Source organism: Syngnathus scovelli, chromosome 12, assembly GCF_024217435.2.
Source record: "Syngnathus scovelli strain Florida chromosome 12, RoL_Ssco_1.2, whole genome shotgun sequence".
In the NCBI taxonomy this organism is placed as follows: Eukaryota; Metazoa; Chordata; class Actinopteri; order Syngnathiformes; family Syngnathidae; genus Syngnathus; species Syngnathus scovelli.
Genome location: NC_090858.1, coordinates 8,001,714 through 8,020,813, shown reverse-complemented (window position 1 = coordinate 8,020,813; position 19,100 = coordinate 8,001,714). Strand labels below are relative to the sequence as shown.

Below are 19,100 nucleotides of genomic sequence, written 5' to 3'. Positions count from 1 at the left end.
GCAAGTAGTTTCGATCCTCTTTTCATTTCATGAATCCATCTAATAAAAATTCTGCAATGAAATTCAGTCTTTTTAAATTATAATCCATAACTGACTTTGTCTCTTTTTTTCCATTAGTTTATATCTTAGATTACATTTTTGCCTGACTGAGAACAGCCCCCCATGGATTGTGGAAGGTGCTGTCTAAACAGTTTAAAACATTGCTTCCTTGACAACTGAAGCATGATAATGAGAAACACATTTTGGTTATGAGGTCAACCGACAATAATTCCCTGGCTGGTTGATCAATTAACACTTTTTCCTGCACATGTGTCTGGATCTGCATGTGTATATTAATATGCTGCTGTTATTTAGTAACTTGCACAACGTGTTAATTTCTTCGGTTTGCACGAATAGTCAACACACATTAAAGAAAGGCTAATTACACAAAAGGATGGTAATATCAGGGAGCATGCATGACTTGCCTGCACATTTTGAAATTATTAAGCTGTAAAGGGGCTCCTTTTAAGAGGGTTACGTTGTTGACTAATAAAGCCAATGAATAAAATTTAGAGTCAAATAAGAATTTAGCAGGGGGCAAACATTCAAAGTTCCCAGTGAGTCAATCGTGATCATTTGAGATCAACAAAGACAAAGCAGACCGCAGAGCTGAAAAGGCGAGAAATGGGTGGTAAACTTTCCATCATCTTCATTCTTTCATGTTTAACGGGGATATTTTGCGGCTGCTCTGAGTGGCGGAGACCAGTAAAAGCGGGATGTTTTATGACCACCTTGCTCAATGTTGACAAAGATTGGGCACCGGAGAGGAAAACTAGAACGTGGCAAAGTCATGCAGGACACGTAGAGCAAAGTGATTTTTCCTCGACGTCATCTACTCGCTAATGGTTAAACGGCACACATTTACTCTTTAATTGAGCATCCAGTGGGTGTCAAAACATGTTAATGCAGGTTTCTTTGTGTGTGTGTGCGTTTTTTTTTGTGCGTGTTTGATTCACCTGGGTGGGAGTGTGACGGACAGAATGAGACCTCGCCTCCGACGGAGACAATCAATACATTGGAGCCTTTTTTTTTTTCCTCATGGAAAGTTGCAGCAGTGTCCGGCTGAAGCGTGGGGAGCATGGGAACATACCGGGAAGGCCCCATGATGCTGGCCTTTGCTGTCTTTTTATGATACATGACAAGATAATGACTCTGCAGCACCCCTGAAAACGTCCCCCTAAGGTGTCTTGTGAAGTGCTGCCGTGCTGCTGGCATCATTCACAGAGGCGCCTTTTTTTTAAGTGTGCTGATGGCTTTGCAAACAGAAAAAATGGGATGTTGTGACTGGTGGTGGTAGAGTTGTCTATACAATATCCAGAATCGGAAAATATAAATCCAATTCTCTGTAATTAGTCTCATTATCCACAAAATCCAAATGTGGTATTGGCAGAATTGAATAAAACTTAAAATGCCGTGGGACAACTCTGTGGCGCTACACCTGTTTTGCCATCATATTTTAAAACATACTGCCAGTAAAATACCTGCCAAAGTGCTGATATCCCTCATTAGCAAAACAGGATCCAGGAATGGGTCCAAATAGCAGATTCGGTGACACAATGATGGTGCAGCATCTCTGTGGGTCAGCAAGAAAAAAAAAATAGCTGTAACAAATGGAATGTTATTGCCAATAATACCATGGCCAATGAAATGTGTCTTGTGATAAAAAGTACAAGCTTTATAGAAGTGGTGTGAAGCCATTCTTGGCTTTTTGCAGCAAATGTTGCATCTGAAGGAAGAAGACATTGTGATGGAGGCACGGATTTCACATATAAAGCTTCTCTGATTTCATCACAGCACGTGAGACAAGAGGTGCATTCAATTCAAAAGTATTTGGAAATTCACCACTCACCTTTGTTCATTAGATGTTTCTAGAAGTCGTTCAAGCCAGACTGCAAATGTGTCGAGTCAATACAATGTGCATGACGTTGGTCGAGCAGGTTGAGCATTAGTGCAGCCTGGTAGCACCTGAGAATACATATAAATAAAAAAAATCCATATATAAATACATATAAATTAAAGAGTGTACATGATTACCCTGATGTTTTTAGTTTTGTTTTTGTCTTGCTAGCTCTGGACAATGCAATATTAATCTCAGTCAGTCAACTGGCAACAGTCGTAATTTGATCGGTAAATAAAGGCTACTCATTTGGAATGGAACGCAGAGCACAGCCTGGAAATATTTTTAACTAAATGGTTCCTGTGTCTCAGAAAATTGCACAAGTCAGCTAGCCAGGTGATAAACATAACACCAAAGCTAACAGGCAACAGTACTTGTAATGTTGTTAAAGCAATTAAGCTGGATCTAATTATATTGCTGCTAATTTTGGATTTTGGAGCTGTTTGATTGACACAAGACTCACTTTCTGTAACTTCTTGCTTAAAATGTATGGAAAAGTATTGCGTTTAATACGTTTAACAAAAATCAAGATGTGAATGTTTACACAGCTTGGCGACCGTAACATTGCAAACTGAATGTGAAGAATGTTATGCACTGATTAGGGGAAAGGGCATCATTTCAAAAAACTAATTAATTATCTTATTCACGGGAACCGAGGGAGCAACATATTTGTCCAGCCTTAAGGCAGTTCCTTTGGCTCCTTGGTTTCAGCCAAACTGAAATGTGGCGTTAACAAAGGTCACAGCCAATCTCTTATTCCCTGAAGCCAAGTTTTTTTTTTTTTTTTAAATCATCTCTGCAGAACACCTCATTTTCTCCTCCCGTGACTAAATGTGACCAGTTGATGCTCTCAGACAGACATGTGCGTACAAAGTGGTTTCATATAGTTGAAAGCCTTCTCCCCTCCTGTGGTTTTCTGTAGAAGCTACAGGGAACTGCAGGTGTGGTAAAGGCCGTTTGCTCGCAGATAGAGCACAAGGATTACAGCCACACTAGATTAAACCACCAACATTGCCTTCTGGGAATTCTAACAATGATTAGTCTTGTGCTCCTGGGATGTGGGACTGATGGGGGGGGCCAGAGGTTCCTGAGGCTGAGCAGTAGGAAGCCCCACATTGCTTGTCAAGCGGCTAATACCTTCATCTTGAACACCAGTCTGCCACATTAAGATAAACAGTGCCTACAGGGCAAATATATTACAGATGACCAAGATTATTCACATTTGGCAGCTCAAAATAACATTTGGGAAAGATGGTCATGCGGCTGGTTTAGGGAACCTCGCGGCTCCTGTCCTTTTTTTTCGGGCAGCATTCTTGCATACAACACCGGTCACTGCTGCTGCTGCTGAAAATGTGCAAGGTAAGTGCTCCCTTCGGCCGCCCACTCCAGAGCAGGAGTCATTTTGGAGCCTGTTGTAAACTGATGGGCCCTTATGATGGCATGTTGGGGAGAAAGAAGGGCCCGGAGTGATGGCAATAAAACAACATATGCTGCTCGCCTGCATTTCTGCACTTAAGACTCTCTCTTGTTCCACCCTTTTCTCTCCTCTGCACTCCGGGGGACCCAAGGATGAATTCCCACTTGCCTACTTTTCAAAAGTCATTGAGTGCCTTTGACAAAAGATGGGCGGAGTGAAAATTTGCCCCTGGCTTTGTGGAATCTATCTGACCACCGGCAGCCGTTTGGGCCAAGCAGGACCATTAGACCAAACCTGAGAGACCCTTGCAGCCAAGGCTGCCAAGCTGCTGCGCTCTCCTTCAAGCTTTAGATTCACTCCGCGCAGGTGCCAAGTCCTGCTCAATCGGATCCCAGCGCAAAACTAGGATGAAATCCATTGTATCTGTGTGTGTGCTTTGTCACAGATATGAAAGACCACCAGTGGCAAAAATGGGACTTGTAGGTGTCAAAGGAGGTTCAGTCCCAGGTGGGCCAATTTTATTTGGTTGGCCAGGTGACCTTGAGCTCGGCTGCCATGGAAACATTTCTCCTGTGACTCTGTGACGTGCCTTGGTGGCGCCGCTTTTGTGTGGTGACAAAGCCAAAAGGCTGAAAATATTATAGTGAGCATACAGAAAAAAAGACATGTTAGCGGGAAATCTTTTGTCGTTCATGCTCCATGACTCCACTTATATATACACAGATTGCGCTATTGACGACCTGGTTCAATGAATGGTACAACAAAGTAGGGAAGTACTGTATGTGACGATGATTATAAAGTGTGTTATTGTTAAGAGTGAGAGCGTGTTTTTCATGTGAGAAAGAACAAATGTCAATAGCTCAGTGGTCAAAAAAATGAACAAGCCAATAGTCTGTTTATTTCACGACTAAGTTAAGCTGATGTAACTACCTTCACTCCGCCTACATACTGCACAGTGGAAGCACAAGCCTTTTTAAGGTTTAATGATTCGACTCGTACTGTGGCAAACTGATCATGGCATTATAACATCATGGGAAGATAGTTAAAATTGCTGTGGGAATCCCAATCACTTACCAATTGTGTTTAAAAACAAAAACAATAAGACAAAAAAAGACAATTGTGTCCTCTATGCAAATCAGATTTGTAAATGTGCATATAGTACAAAGAAATGTTTTTCTTTTCTGACAATGTTACAAATATGAGTATAGTACACCCCAATGAAAGCCTCAGATCAATGATACATTTTAGACTACACAATGGTAATTGGCAAGAATTCAACCATTGTCAAGTATGGTCAATTATCAAGCAGACTTATTTTGGAAAAAATCATTCAAACGCAAAAGTTGCTCTACAATGCCAAAAGGATGAAAAGTGCTTCTTGAGTAAAAAGATCTCAATGTCTTCAGATGAAAAATCCCCAAGCAAACTGCATCCAGTTAGCTTGAGAAGCCAAATTTGACTAAAGAATGATGGGCGTGGGTGTCCTCCATGAAGGAAGCCTCTCCAAAATCCCATTAGCATCTGCCATGTTCCATGCTGAAAATGTTAACGCTGAATGGACCTCTCTGTACTCTGCAATGATGAGATCATGATGAATGTCTTTGTAGTTTGTGGCTTTCAAACTGAATGAGATCCTGGGGTGTTACGTATGTGTTCCAGAACATGCTGATGGCAGTGCCCTTATTTGAGGCTGCATGAGTGGAGCCATGATTCGTTGATAGAATCATTCATTTACAAATTCACTCCAATCTTCTGAAAGAGAACTGTATTCCACACTCTTGGTTGACAGCAACTTTATTTTAACTGCAGCTGGCAACCTGAGGGAAGAAGAGTAAACATCTCTCTGTGCCGTGTCCCGCCCACTGTTGTCGGCTTAGTCCATCTGCTATAGCTCAATATACACAATTAGCAGAAGACACAGTGTTCCTTTGATTTATTTGCCTTTTTTTAAGTGATGAAGAAGGCTGGCAAATGAGGTTTTTGCAAACAGTGACTCATGAATCCTTTGGAATTGTTTGATAACATGAATTTGTCAAAACTCAATTTGAGTAAAGAGTGTGCAAAATAGAGACTAGAGCTTTTGAATGTGATCTAGTATTTACATTGGGCAAGCATCTGGAGCACATGAGCTGCTATCTCTGCTCTTGCAAAGTGCCCTTGGAACCATGTCTTTTATATCTCAATTAAAGTGCTTTCCCTATGCTCCTTTGCTCTGAGCATGGCCATTATCACCATGGCTCCCAAAAGCATAATTATGCCTCCACTTCACACTCCTCCATCACCTCACTGCACCCACGCACGCTGCATCTTGGACCTTGGCAAGCTCACCTCAGTGTCTTGTAGCAATCACAGCACAATGGGTCGGTCGTCAATAGAGTTGGGGGAGAAAACAACAACAGAGCAACCAGGCAAATGAACTGCACTCCTGCAGAGCTCACACCTATTTTAACCATTTTAAGAAATATACTTTTGATGGTCTCTTATGAGACGTAATCTATTGCTTGAAACTCCAAAATGAAACGCACAGATCACTGAAAAAAAAAAAGGGCAATTCCTTTTACGGGTGTAATTTCAGAATAAAACTAAAAGGCACCTTGTAGGTGAAGTTACTTTGACCCTCTCTACATTTTTAAAAGCACATGTTCACTGATCAGTACTTTTAGCACAACTTGCTGTTCTCAACCAGGATCCAAACGGTTATATTTTTGACAGGTGTTTGATCTATGAAGCAACCCATACTATATTTCCTGCTTCATTCCCTGGCTGAGCATCAGAAAAAAGTCATTTATCTATTTTCATCTGACCTCAGCTACCTCGCTCACCCCCGCTAACTTCAGCTGAGAGTTACAGCTTTGGGTGGTGGAACTTTAAAGTGACAAATACAGGTAATTACAGCGCGACACGGCACATTTTATAAGTTTGTCATTATATAAATGATCTACCAGGAATCCACAGGCACCTACTCAGGCTGGCTAAAAGAACGACTATAAAGGCAAAGAAAGGCTGTTATTTTATTTTTTTTTAAACTGACATGACTCCTTATAGTGTGCCTTTGCCATACAATACGGGCAAAGAGTTCCTTTTAGAAGAATATAAATTCTACCTTCTGAGGACAGTGATTGACAGTAATTGAATTGATGTTCTTGACACCGCCTCTACTGTTATATTTTTTGTTGCGTTATGAATTTATTTCTAAAGAATTTTTGTCACAGTTCTGTATATTTGTAACACAATGCATCTCTGCATCTGTTTTGGTAAGAGTTTTCGAAAGGTTAGCACAGTGGTCTAATTCACAGTCAAGAGATCCAAGTTAGAATCTGCTTTCTTTTTTTTTCTTTTTTTTAATGCAGGTAGTGCATCTTTAGCCCACCTAAAAAAAAAAGTTAATTGAAGACTGTAAATTTCCTAAAGATGCGATTGCAAGTATTGTTTATCTATGTGTCCTGTGATTGGCTGGCGACCAGTCCAGGGTCTATCATTGCACGCTCTCGCCCAAAGTGACCTCAGGTAGGCTACAGCTCCCCCAAATGCCTGATGAAGTTATTTATTAATTTCGACTTCACTACTTGTTGCTCCATCCAGAGCGGTGAGTCATAACATCATCTATCTTCGTCACGGTGTTTAAAAATGTTGAAAAGTGTAATTAGTGTTCTAAGTGCAATTCAAGGAAATGAAATGTAGGCGGACAGCATCAGTAGCACATTCTATAGTGGCAATTCTGAGTTTGGGCCTTCAGGTATTGTGCTCCCGTTAGCCTCAGTAAGCTTGTCAATCTGCACGGTGAAGCTGCACATCGCATCACTGCTTGCATTGCCAACACACACAACATCCTTAAAAATCCATCGATCTGTACACACTGTGTTGATTCCCCCTCCGGTCATTGTGAATCATCCAGGGAGGGAGGGAGAAAGAGTGAGTGAGAGAGTAAGTGTAGGAATGGAAAAGAGAAAAAAAAACATAAACATTTTTACATATTTTTTTGTATTAGCGGTTATGATGGGTGAGTCTTTGCCGCGGTACTAAAAATAGAACATTTTCTTATTGTATTTTTTTTGTTACCATGGTATTGGTCGTCACACTTCCTGCCATCTGACTCTTCAATTCGCCAGTCCACACAGATGTGTTATTTCCTCTATCTGTACATAATGTTAAATGAACGTTAAATGTAAACGAAAACGTGTATTTATTTTTTTTTTTTGTATGGAGTCACTTTTGATTTACGTCAGTCACTATTTTATTCCCTCTCGCTCTGAAGTCACTAAAGTCATCACTACATATTGAGGATGTATGAATAAATATAGAAGCAAACGGACGATAGTTTGTCCCCCTGCATATTTTTTGTATTGTCACAACAAAACCAAGAATAGAGAGTATGAAGAGGCAGCGGAAAAGTGCACAAGGACAACTAATTATACAGACAGTCAATTAAGCGATGACTGCTTTTGTTGAAGACTAATAATGATTAAGAAAGGAACATAATAATTACAAATCATAGACATGGGAAAAGACAAACAGCAATACACAGCTTTTCATCAACAGTTAAAAGCATTGCCAGCATAATGTTGCCTTATCACATAATTCACATGGCGAGTAATTTCATTTGCAACAAGCTTTGCCTGTTGATGAACAGAACGCACTTGAAAAATATTTATGCCATCAAATTTTGAAATGTGAATATTTTCAGTGGGATTGATTATTAAAGCTAATTAGACTCAACGTATATTATATGATAGAATTAAAAAAAAAACATTGTGGAGGAAGCCGATCAATCATATATGTACAGTAGAGGAATCAGTCATGCCTATTTGATTCGTGCCCCTCAATTATTGTTCAATTTTGAGGGCTTCATCTCATTAGAATGTGCAGTGAAAACCCGTGATAAAAATTCCAAATGTAAAACCCTTCACCTTTTATTAGAACTAACTAGGACAACTTTCAAAAGATTTTCTTCTAGTCGAGCACCTTTCTGAAGCCTCACACACCAGACATATAACAGCATGGAAGCAGTCGGCAAGTCGGACACATGATCAATACATTGATGATACCTCATGATCCTCACATCTAAAATGGGCGTGTGGACCAGACTGTAAATTGGCTGTCAAAGTGAGAGACGACACATTTTGAAGCGGTGGACGAGCAATCGCAATGTCAGACGGCCAAGTAAGTTGGATGTTTTTTTGTTTGTTTTTTAAACCTAAAATCATCTATATTAATAGTTTAAGAACACAACATTTGTAATTATATGCTAATTGATAATAAATCGGGCACATCTATCTCACAGTCTTCTTGTTTTGCTTCTCACAAAAACGTGCCTCTTCAGTTAAAGGAAGTCTTAATAATGACTCCATTTACCTGCAAGTCACATAAGAAATTGATCCTTGAACGGCTAATAAAAAATAATAGAAGCAGGTACGTTTTCAAGTTCATTATCAGGAGCACTCACTCGGGGACGATAAAGCCTCTGTTTTCAAAAACTTTGCGACACTTTTTTTTGTGGTTGTTTGCACAATGTTCAGCCAAAATGGCACAATTTTAATTAGTCTTTCCGGTATTTTTATTTCCATTAAGTCTGAATTATCAGAATGAATAGTAAGTGGAATCTCGAGGAAAGGTAAGCTCCTGAGCAGATCCCATCCTGACTGTCTTGACACGTCCGTCTTCTCTTTGACTGATGAGCCAAGAAGTGAATGGATAAAGAGCCCGCTACACCACCCCACCCCAATGCAAAGGTAGAGAGGGACAGGAGAAGGTTGCCACAGAGGAATAGAAAAGAGGAGATGACGACCGATTGCAAGTGAGCAGAAAGGAAGGACTTCATCTTTCAGTGTCAGTCAAGTGTCAGCCATGGCATCCTTTCCAAACAGCTCCGAGCTAAAACGTCAACTTCAACCAATAACTGCCCTCACTGAGGCAAAACGTGCAAAGAGGCATTGAGCATGCCGTCAAAAAATAATAGGCAAGAAATATTCAAGGAGGAAAGAAAAGCAAGAAAATGTGTTGTATATACTTCAGGTCTCTGCTTGAGATTTTTGATTTGCATAATTATAGTCTCATGCATGTACTGATGAAAGTCAGTAGCCGAACAACCTGATGTATAAAAATAGATGGATATTTTCTTTTCAGGGATAAACTGAAATCAGCTAAAGAGATTTAATGTGCATGCTGAGCCAATAGTTGGCAATATCACTTAGGAAAGGAGGCAAAGAAAATCATTGCGCATATGAAATGGAGATGCATCCTGTCCAAATTGGATATGAATCCGCAAACCTCCCAAATTTGGTTTCAACCCATCTCGGAAAACAGGTTTGATACTTCAGACTACTCAAGAGCCATCCAATTTTAACCCTTATGGGCTAAAAATCAGGTTTTATTTTGGCCAGCTGAATGCAGCCTGGGTGTTTTTCCCACTCATATCAACACTGCTGCGCTTTACCAGTCAGCCACGCCCACCTCATTAGTTACTCAGCTCCAAATCCACAAACAACGCTCTCATGCAAGACATCCCAGCACTCCTCCTTAGATTGGTCTCGCCAATCCTGGCTTCTCTGATTTTCCTATCTGGTTGTTTTCCTGATGACTACCGCAGCCCTTTGTTCCATCACGAGTTTTGCATTGTCGTTTTTTGTTTTGCGTCGCCCCGTAGCTGTTTGCAGTTCTACTATGACAATATTGCAATGCGAGTTTCCATCTCTTGCTACTTGAGCAGGGGGACTCTTACCTGCATAGGCCCGTGCACCCCTCCAAAATCTAGAGACTCATAATCTGAATTTTGCTTTGAACTCTATAATTACTCATCTGTTTTTTTTTCTCCTTTGTTCTGGTGTGCATTTGGGTTCTGTTAAAGTTAAAGTCCCAATGATTGTCACACACACATCTGGGTGTGGCGAAATTTGTCTCTGCATTTAACCCATCCCCATGTGATTTTGTATACACTCTTTATTCTTTATTGTTTTAGTCAAATTTGTGGTTCCATATTCCTTAAGGTCTATGTGTACCATATTTTCTCGGACTATAAGGGGTACTTAAAATCTTTTAATTTTCCCAAAAATTGAATTTGTGAGTTGAAGTTGAATAAAGTTTGACTTATTTGCTTTCCTGGTTTATTTTCATTTAATGTGACGTACTATAGTTTGTGATCCGGTGTCCCGTCAGTTCAACAAATTCAAAAATTTAGGATAAACAAAATAACTATGACAACAGAAATATTAGAACTTATACTTTTTGAACATATACAGAGCAATTCCCAATTTCTCTTCCAAACTAAATGGGTCAACTGATTTAAATCTGTGAGCTGGAAGACACAATGTCTGCTTTCCACTGCTAAGCTGGTAAAAAGTGCTAATGTTGCTGCACGACTAAGCATTCCCACTGGTGCTTGGCTCCTTCTGTCCCGGCAGTGGTTGTCTGCTCCCATGAGACCCACAGAAGAATAATCAGTCATTAACTGGTGCAGGCCCAGTCTCAGCTCCAGAGTGCCGTGTCCCTGCGAGGATCAATAGTCCAGGGTAATTAAAGAGCTGACCGAGGAGGGAGGAGTGGGGGTGGGGTCATGTTGCCGGTAAATCCACCGCAGCGACAGGATGCCTGCAGCCACAATGACTACAGCGCTGACACTGAGAATGCCACTAAGGGAGCTTGACTGACCACACGCATAAGAAAGACGACATATGAACCGAAACATGGCACACAAGAGATTTGAGTGCATTCCGTAATTACTTGACGTTTTTGATGCGTCTGTTATCACAGCAGGAGTGCCAAGCGAATAAGTAGAAGATGCTGTAAAAATTGGCAGAAATAATCATAATGATGGTAGATTTTGATTTTTATGTTCCACACAAATAACCAAAGATTAATTCTGTCTTGTGTATCCGAGCAGAGAGTCAATGTTGAACTGTCAGGACACAGTGATATAATATGGTGATTTAATTCCACTAAGCTGCTTTAGTGTGATGATTTTTTTGAAAAGCGTAGAGGAAAGGTATGATGTGTGAATGAACATTAGCTATGCTGCTTTTCAAACCTAAAACATCAAGCAAATAGAGGGAATTTTGATTTTGGAAATCCCTGCCACTTTGATTGAGACATCCTAAATGTTGTCAAGGAAGAGAGCAAGAAAATGTGGCAATCTTCCAAGAGAGGTTTATTTCTCGAGGTGTTTAGAGAAGCCAAACATTTTATACATATTGGAATACTGTTACTTAGGCTTCATGACTTAATTGAAACATAATTATCCAAATGATTCTCAAATACATATTCAATTTAAAACAAACATGAAAAATAACACAAATGAAATGGAAGTGTTCTGATGTTATGTTTATTTAATCAGCCTCTGAAGTATGATCTAAAATATTTATGAATTTAGATATGCCCAAAAATATCAATCAAACTAAAACAATTGTTTAGGGCATTGAATAATTGCATATCTATGAATTTCGATGGAAAATATTATCTTGGTTTTTTTAACATCTCAGGTTTAACAACGGTTTAACAAGATCAAAACAATTATTCAAGGTGACTCAGCAACAGTGGGAGCTGATCCCCAGCAAGTATGTTTTTGGAATGAGAGTGAAAGCTGGAATAAACCAAAACAATCCCAGGTACATGCATATTCCACAATATTTCAACCAAAAATCAAATCACTGCTATTGCTGTTCGTCTCCCTGTTGACAGTATGTATGTTGAGTTCTAGTTGAATAATTGATATTTTTGTACTGAGCAGCCTGGACAACCATTACAATACAAGGGATTGATGCCATTTTATGTTCTGTGCAATGTTCACGCATAACAGAAATTGTTTCACTCTTACGTCCATTTAAATCACATTGATTACATTTTCTTCCTAGTTGGGCAAATGGCCAGCAACCATTTTACATGTTTATTCTTCAGGATAACACTTTCCAAAGCTTCCCTGCTGAGTTCTTAATCTCTGTTATTTTGTTTAATCTTGCAAGAGCCATTTAGAAAATTAGAGTTGATGTGTTTGTCAACTGGAGGTTCTATCATGGGCATTTTTAATAATAGACACACTAATGGACTAAATTAGCCCGAGATGCTTGGAGGTGGAGTGGCGAGAAAATTGCGGTTCACTCTCACTTCCCCTTCACTATTTGTAAGTACAACAGAGTACAAGTAGCAGTACATTGAAGGTACTGCTTGTTGTTATTTTTTGTCATTTTCCTTTTACTCCAGCATATTTTCAAGAGGTGCACAAAATATATTGTATTGCTGAATAGTGCCATACCCTCAGCCCTCAAGCGTGCTACCAACATCAGAGAGTAAGCATCAAATATTTGGGATATAATTATCTAATACGGTGTGCATGAACACACAAGATGATCATATGACAAGCCGAAACTATGGAAACTATGACAGGGAGACATGAAGATTGAGCTGAGGAAAACTATGTTCTGCAAAAGAAATGGCTCTATATTGACCATTGCAATTAGGCCTTTTAGCGCACAACATGCTTTGCTGCTGCTAATAATGTAAAGAAGCTCATCGAGGAGACTTTGCCTCCTATTTGCAATATATAATTGTCATGTTTCTTGAAATTTGGATAGACAAATGTATTTGTACACAATAATTATTGTATCTTTGTTCATCATCATGCCAGATGTGGATTAAATCAGTCTCCACTTGATGGCAATCAACATCAGTGTGGTGTCAAAAAAAAAAAAATTCCCTAATATAAAATATATTCCCTGGCTCAATAACAAAAAAAATACATCTAACCCTGTCACACTTCTTTTAAAATCCTAAGAAGCAACAAAAAAAAAAAAAGACCTGATCAAATTTAGATGTCCAATGAGCATCTTGCCAGTGATGTGGAATGCTCTTAAAATACAGCAGGAAAATATTTAGCGGGGGAAAACCTGTACCTGTGTGTTTTTTCTTTTTTGCAGCGCTCCTGCCAAAATACTTCAGACACCTTGACAATAGATTTCCTTCTATCATGAAATCAGGATGGAGCTACTAGTTATTAGTCACCAAATCTGACCTGTTCCTCAGTTGATCCTTCTAGGGACTCTATTCTGCTTGCTCCCCAGTGCTCATTGATTATTTGAACTATTGATCGGACTGATGTTCTTTCCATTAAGATGTACTGAAAAACTTTGTCCACTATTGAAGGAGGCAATGAACGAGTGAGACAGGGGTTGCAGGAGCAGAAGTCTATTGATTCTGTTGGACAGTGACTGTGATGGCTTTGAACAGCCTTGGATCGACAAGACGTCTTCAGGCGAAGGATGGGTTTGATCTGGCTATTAAAAAAAAAATAGCGGCCAAACAGTGTGTCAGGAAGCAGCGAACATTCCACAGCTCGAGAAAAAAAAGAATGGGTATTAACTATGATGCTCATTGATCTGTAAGAACCTCTCAGTCAGAGAGCTATATGCTGGTCATTTCGATTTATCTGGAGAAGGACATGCTGCAATCACATAAGGACCAGAACAACAGGACATCTTGACATCTTCAATCAGAGCACATTATGGTGCCCTTAAACACATGCTGAGAAATTAAATATAACATAACATAATATAACATAAATCACGCTTTTCTCTCACAGAATGTTTTCCCCTGTGTAAACGATCTCCCTCACATCTTATTTCACCTGCATTTGAAGATTGATTAATCAAGTGCACATGACTGAAGTCACCGCCCAAATCTTGTGAAATGTCAGAACGAGTGAGCAAAATGACAGTTTGATGAAGAACCAATCTGGTGGCAGACAAGAACAGCTGATTGAAATTCATTGCTTTTGAATGGTTGTCATTTTACTGCAGGTCAAATTTTGCCATCAGCAAAGACTACTTCCAAAAGCTCCAATTAAAAAGCGAAGCCTCTGACTTACTGCAGTAACAAAGACAGCCAGTGATTCTCTAATCACAGCCACTCATGTGTTGAAGAATGAATTTGTATTCAAATGGGACATCAGCGAGTGAAAGACGACATTTCAATCAAAATGTTATCATTGAAATGAAGTTATTTTTTGTCAGCGTTTTCCTGTCTATATAACTGCATCCTAATAGTAAACAGGTTGGCTCGAATATTAACTCATTTCAATGGAATATAATCTTTTTTTTCTGACTTTGTATGAACCATTCTTATAGTGAACCCCATTTTAGTATGGATGATACGGTCCAGGCCCAAATAATAACTATGGAGAGAAGTTGTCGAAATCCTGCGTGCGATTAAGCATTCAAATAAATAAATTTGAACTTATTTAAATGTACTTTTTAGCATCTGTTTTCTTTATTGCCTGTGTAGTTAACCAAATTTCAATTTGCTATATTAATTACCTTTCCCAGTTTAAGTAGAACATGAAACAAATAACTAAATACCAAAATGATCAAATAGCCATTAGTTTTGAGTCACAAAAGTCTGCTAGCTTAACACGAAAGTAAAAACATTTCATTGAGTGTATAAAAAGTCTTATGCTTGATTAAGTGTCACCGTTTGCTTTTTTGAATAATATTTGAAATAAAACTTGCAAGCTGTAAGCATAAAGTATCGGAACTCAGTATCAGAGAATAATTATGCTATCATACCTGCCTTCTACGTAAAGTCCAAAAGTTGGCTGGGAAAATCTTCAGCTTAGCCACAGCCCAAACAGTTGCCACAGAAAATAATATTTCTGAGAATGCAAAATTAATATCATCTCAAACTTTTACCACTGATTAATATGGGGGGAAAAAAATACCACATAAGGTGAACTAGCTAATTTACGTTTGGTCGCTGTCCAATTGAAGAGAACCCTTCATTACATGGCAACTGAGGCAGATGCTAAAGATTTTCAGAAAATTGCAATCTACAATTGCTAATGGGTCACCGGATTTATACAGCAAAGATGGATACGGTCCAGGAATAGATTACCAGAGCAAGCTTTTATGTTTTATCACTGAAACACACAGATGTGGTCAGGTTGCTTTGAAACGAGTGAGTCAATTAGTTCGTCCATATGGTGCAATAGTGATTTGGCTATGAAAGAACAGCGGAGTTGGGCAATAGGAGAATGTCTCAAAGGCCCTCACCCCCACCCAAACTAAAAAAAGAGTCCCTAAAGGCAATCCTTATGAACACCAGACTGACTGATTTGTTGCTGTGTGCTGCTTGTGATAGCTTGAGCAGAGCTAATGGTTTCCAATGAGATGGAGATAGAGCACCTGATCCAAAATAGAACTCGAGTAAGCGACCCCCAAAATTACTTTCACATCATTGCACCTTTTCAATTAATTATGTTCTGTCTAACACTTAATACACACTTGTTTTTAATGAAAAAAAATATATGATACAATTAATAGAGGTCAAGCATGCTCCCACACACGTAGAGTTGTAGCATAGGAAATTTGTCAACTTGTGAGATAGGTTGTATTATTTTATTTTATTTTATTTTAAAACATGATTTTTTTATTTTATTTTTTTACGTGAACATCTTGGCTGCCTGGTCAATAGTGCGCTTCCAGACAGCTGTGAATAATCCAAGTCATCAAGTGGTCTTAATGCAATATGAGGGCTTTAGAAAGGTCACCTGCAGATCTGCCATTTCTTATAAGTCTTGTCCGCTCCTCTAGCCTGACAGTCACCAAAGGTCATAGCAGGCTACTCTCTTGTAGACATAAAAGATGACAAAGGGCTCTGCCAGGAGATTTCATCAAATAAAAACACCCACAAACTTATTAACACAAAGATGCCATTTCCAGTTTGAAGCAAGTTTACTCACCAGGTGGCTTAGTATGAAATGTCTCCTTTATTGGTATCGTTGAGAAAGGTTTGATTCAGGCCTTTTTTTTTTTTTTCATATATAGGTTAAAAAACCTGGAGGGGGGTGGTACACATTTACCAATAAATGGGAATAATATTATATCACAGCGGATTGCGCTAATGTCCTCTCCCTACCGTTCAAGAAATTGTGTGGAATTGATTGTTGAGTTATAATTTATCTTGAAGCACCAGAGGGAAACTGGAGTCCACTACTTGCCTGCAACCAACGTAGGGGCTTTTGATTCAGTATGGACTTTATTTTCTCCTCATGACAACGCTGAGATTGTAACTGAAGATCAGAGCATTCTCCATCCCATTAAAAATAGTCCATTCATCCATTTTCTATTGCAACTGCCCTCTCTAGGGTCGCAGGTAACTGGAGCCTAGCACGGCTGACTTGGAACAAGCGGCGAGGTATGTAACTATTAAAAAAAATGCATCAAAACAATAATTAATTGATATTCAATTTTCCCATACAGATAATTTAGTCAAAAGGCCATCCAGTGGAAAATGTATATATGTGTTTATGTAATTTAAACTCAGGCAATGTCTCTCATCATTCTCATTCTTTTCCTGAGACTGCAATTTCTAGTTACTATTCTTCTGCTTATCTTGATGATGAATGATAATACCAGAATCCATGTTCAACTCACACTCTTCATGGTTTTGAAATATTGGATTTCTGCAACATACTTGCATCATACATAGGCAAACGTTCTGTTAATGACAGCATCGGTCAGCATTCCTAATCGTCCAGTATGCACGAATTTGCATTTGTCAATATGAGATACAAATCCTTGTTTTCATCAAAATGCATATTAACTCAAGCTGAGTCACAGATAGGGCCCGCGTGACTTTTCAGTACATGAGAAGATAAAACAATGCCCTCGCTGCCATCAACATCATGGCCAATACAGGAAAAAGATCACTGTGAAATCATGCTGTGAAGTTTCTTTTCTGTAAGGACAAATCAACAATGACGCTCACGATGAAGTCTCTTTACAGTTTGCTGGTAAACACAAACTGCAAGACGCTGATCAGCACTTTCTTCCCTTTGTTGCTTAATTCCACCTCCGCTCACAATTGAGGTCTGGGGAGTCACTTTTTGTTCAAATTGCATTTATAAGAAACACTATGGGCTCTATTTTTGAAGAAGTGCTGGTATAATCTTGATTTTTGTTCAGACGCAAGACTTGCTGCGCTTGTTTGCCAATTTCACATACCAGTTTGCACCACGCTGGTTGTTCCAGCGCAGCGAGGGTGTGTCGCTGATAGAACCAGCGGAATGACAATTTGATGGCAGCAAGCCAGTCTAAAGTTGTCTAAATAATCACACAGGCAATTTTGCAGTTATTATACTACAGTAAAATTGTAATTGACCTTGTAATGTGTGGATTTTCCCTTCTGTTTACTCCATGATGACCTTTAAATTCTCGTGTTTATGACACATGATAAGGGCAGTTGACCCTTAAATAAAGAACGGTGGCACTCCAGGTGCTTTTGGATTTATTGTTTCCTTCCTCACACAGAGGAGATGCTTGCTGCAATATTTTTTCCAGGAAAAGGTGTGTCTGCCTTCCCGGCATCTTCATCAGCACCTCTTCAAATTTCCTGCTGAAATCCAATGTGGCATCTTCAGTTTCCAGAGAGTGGTGTGTTATGGCTTTGTGGGTGTGTGAACTCACAGTTCAGTAGCGCTACATGACAAGCTGCAGCAAAGAATGCTCTCAAGGAAAATGTGACATACACTGAAGCTTTCCACGACCGAGTCGAAGAAATCTATAGCTGTTGCTTGTATGAAAAATTCTCAGACACATGCCAATCGCATCTCCCATGAGCGCAGAGACATTTATTATTAATAGAGGAAATCACAGGAAGATTTTAATTGGAGATGCTCTTGTGGGTATCTCAGACGTAAGCGGGGTGCTGTCACTGTCAATCTGCAAACTCGCCCAGCTCTGAGGAAAACGACGGGATGTCGCGCTTTCATGTGCACCTCCCATTGACTGAAAGGATGTCATTTGAAGATATCCTTCTCCTCTCACCACAGCTTCTGATTAGCAACCCTGAGTCCCAGGCTGGAGCATACTAATTTGGGAATGGCAGTGTGGGAATCACCAGAGGCAAGTACAGAGAAAAAGGCATCGTATGCAAATGAAAGGAGAGAATCAACTTGTCTGTCAGTCACTGACAAAATTAGGAGGGGGGGGGGGGGGGGGGATGCATGACCATTAATAATGGCTTGCCTCAGCAGATGGAAAAAAGATGTAGTGAAGGATATATTTAAGCGGCTCGCAATCAAAGTCAACCGTGGACATACAGGCGAAAAAAGAAAATCAGTCATGTATGATTTCCATCCCCATTCTTTCATCTAGAATATTTGCATAATGATAGCTGATACCATCATGAATGTAAAAGTCACCCTTCTAAAACGTGAGTATACCATAGCTAATGACAGGGATGACTTCTAGATGTATTTTGTCACTTTCTGTCTGCATTCACTGCGGTTTTTACAGTTTCTAACCAAACTGCAGTTAGTGGAACCACGACCAAAATGTGTTCGTCATTGAAACGGAGCGTCACAATTCCAGTCCCTCTGTGGAAAAATGTAAAATGGAACCTAATTGGAGAGTTGCTAAGTATGCTTGAGTAAACATTAACTTTGCTCGCTTCTGCCTTGCTTGCAATCTGCTCTTTTGAGTGGTGTGCAGGAGAAATATAAAGCAAAGTATGAGTTGAATTTCCCCTTGAGTAATTCTAATCAGCAAAAAAGTAAAGTAAAAACACAGGGAAGTGGAGGCAATTAATCCACAATCACAACAAAGGGCAAACAATATGAAGTTAATATCACAAGTTCCAAAATGGCAAGAAAAAGTTTGTAAATGTAATGTTTAATAAGTGGCTTGAGCCCACTGGCGCTATGGTCACTGAGCTGGGGAACATGAGGATTTGAAAGCCCCACGTGTCTATCACATATTGACCCACTTT

At 39.5% G+C, this 19,100-nt stretch overlaps 1 long non-coding RNA gene across 1 annotated transcript in view; it reads right to left on the bottom strand.

The window, feature by feature from the left end:
* Positions 1-19,100, bottom strand: part of LOC125978352 (uncharacterized) — a 44,545-nt gene that overhangs the window by 18,503 nt on the left and 6,942 nt on the right. The window contains exons 3-4 of the long non-coding RNA XR_007484991.2: positions 1,889-2,004; positions 1,521-1,612 (exon numbers count right to left, since the gene is read on the bottom strand). This is a non-coding gene — a long non-coding RNA (uncharacterized lncRNA). The remainder of the gene's footprint in view (positions 1-1,520; positions 1,613-1,888; positions 2,005-19,100) is intronic.